Consider the following 2,650-nt stretch of genomic DNA (forward strand, 5'->3'; position numbering starts at 1 on the left):
TTTGGCTCAGGCCCAGACACAAGGCTTTATTATCTTGTCAGTTGTATTCATGCAACGCCTATTCACTTCAAATTCCTTCCCGCACTACACACACACACACACAGATCTCAAAATGCAGGACACAGAAGACCAAGTATCAATATGCCCATTTTACAGATAGGGAAAATTGAGATAGAAAAAGATTAAGTAACTTGACCAAGATCACACAATGAGTTAGTAGCAGAAATAGAATCCACATCAACTGACCCTCAGATCTGTGTCCTGTTCATTGGCCTATGCTGCTTCCCTTTCACTGAGCAAAGCTACATAGGTTCCAAAAGACTGAACCAACAAAAGTGCTTCAGCAACATTTTATCTTGATGGGGTAAGCAATGAAACACATCTTATATTGAATCAGCATACCGGATAGTATCTAAGAACTGCTAATACCATCAGACACTATACTTTGCACACAGTTTCAGATTAATTTTCTCTGATAATGAGGGGCACAGCTGATCATGTCTTAAACCATCAGCTGAGCCCTTAATGGAAGCAATCAAAACAATCTTATCCTTATGGCACAATATCAGGAGAAAGTTCACATAGAAATACCTTTGGCAATTATACTGTTAACTGCAAAATACAGTTTCTCTTGCTGCAGAAATGATGCCAAAAATAAATGTGTAACGCAGCAGTATTCAGCGGAAGAGTCAGTGAACATAGTAACCATGACTCCCTGAACACTTGCAGTGTGACAGCCTGGCATTGCGTTTTGACATGTGCACCTTTGCATCACAGCAGCATATGATGACTGTAGGAGTGCATGGCCATCCCTCCCCATTAAGCTCAGAGGGAGGCCACACCCCCTCACTCTCGGGTCCCTCTCTAGGCAAAGATTGTTAGGGGATTAGTAGTTTCTAAGGCCCTGGCCCTCTTAGCAGAGCCAAGCGGCAGATACTCCAGGGTCCTGACCACAGACGGACCAGAGCAACAGTCTATGGGCTTAGGCCATCAGGTATGGCAAAGTGACAAGCAATCTAGGGGCTCGTGCCTCTGGCAAGGTAGAGTGATAAGCAGTCTAGGGCTCATGCCTCAGGCAGGGCAGAGACCCGCATGTCTCTCTCCACTGCCACACATTGTGATATCCCCAGCAAGCCAGTCTGTCCAAAGGCCAGCCCTTCTGCTGTGCTTTTGGCCCAAGGATTATGACCAGCAAGAGCCAGCAGTTACACATTACCATGGAGAGTGCATTTCATCAGGATTAATAATCATACAGAGAAAATATATACAAAACAATAGCAGGTCCTACAAGCTTAATAATAACCATACCAGAAATCTCCCATCAGTTTTCTGGGCCTTAGCAGGCCATAGTCATTCCAAACCTTCAGCACAACTGGAGCCTCTCCTTGAGCAGAATGTCCTGTCTGTTTCTCGCTCAGACTGAAGGCCCTGAGTCTTTTTAAACTCAGCCTTTATATTCCAAGTTCTTTCTTTGCACATTGCCTCTTCTCCAGGACTACCCTACACTATTGTAGGCAAACCACCCTATGGGGTAGTAGTATTCTGGTGTGGTTTACAATCTGTAGGGGTGTAGTAGTCTAACCCCTTCCTCCCATGCTATTTATAGCTCCTTCCCCCATGGAGTTGTACACAATCCCAAACTAATACTTAAAACATTCATAAACTTAATAGACTATGGTCCCCAAAGATACTGCATGTGGCTGCAGTATCTGTTGCAGAGTGCTTTCTGTGTCATCTCACGTGCATCAGTAGCATGCCAAGGACTGTTCAGATTTCCTCTCCATTCATTCTGCTAAGACCCAGGCAAAGTGAGAGGAGTGTTGATTAAACCTGCCGGACACTCAAAGCTACACACAACTTGAGAGTTATACCTTGAATACCAGCGAGTTATAGTAAGAAAAATCCCCATTTTCCTTCCAACCACATTAAAAATGTTGGGCATTATGGACCAAGTTCCACCTCAGATCTACACTCTCACCATCCCATGGAGATCAGGGGATGGCCCGGGTGCAACTGAGGACAGTCTAATAGGTTCTTAATGCGAATCCAAACAGGTACAGGATATGTGTTCACAGAAGTCTGCAAGAACTAGAAATTCTGTACTGCTCCTTGGCTCATGCTGTGATCAGTTACAGTATCACACCCTTATTTATTAGATAACAGCATATGGTTGTGCAAAATCAGCCATATCAAGAAGCAAACCAAGCAAAAATGTTTTTTAAAAGTTCCTGCTGAGTCCTCACAATGGGCTGCCAATCAGAAATTACTATCGAAGCATAGACATATCCAAAATCAATGTGCTAACCCGCCTCAAGTAGGCTGGCTAATTGGAACAAACACAGAGCAAGAGAGCTTCAATAGCTGTCAGATTGTCATTACAGGTTGGCAGGTACAGGTCCAACTCTGCTGGAAAAGCTCTCTGAATCCAGGCAGCCAAATAATAGGTAGAAACCATGTTTCACACAAAAGACATCACCAAACAGTGCTTGCTATCCTGTCAGACCTTATTTCCTAAGCGTGAGGAGAATGTCATTTGTTCTTAAGAAACAAAAACTCAAGATTTTAACTGATTCGTTGCATTATCACAGGGGGAAATGAATTTGCATAATCTGACATTTCAGCCTTTGCAACCTGTGTCACCTTGCTGCCT

This window comes from Gopherus evgoodei, chromosome 1 (genome assembly GCF_007399415.2).
Source record: "Gopherus evgoodei ecotype Sinaloan lineage chromosome 1, rGopEvg1_v1.p, whole genome shotgun sequence".
Lineage (NCBI taxonomy): Eukaryota > Metazoa > Chordata > Testudines > Testudinidae > Gopherus > Gopherus evgoodei.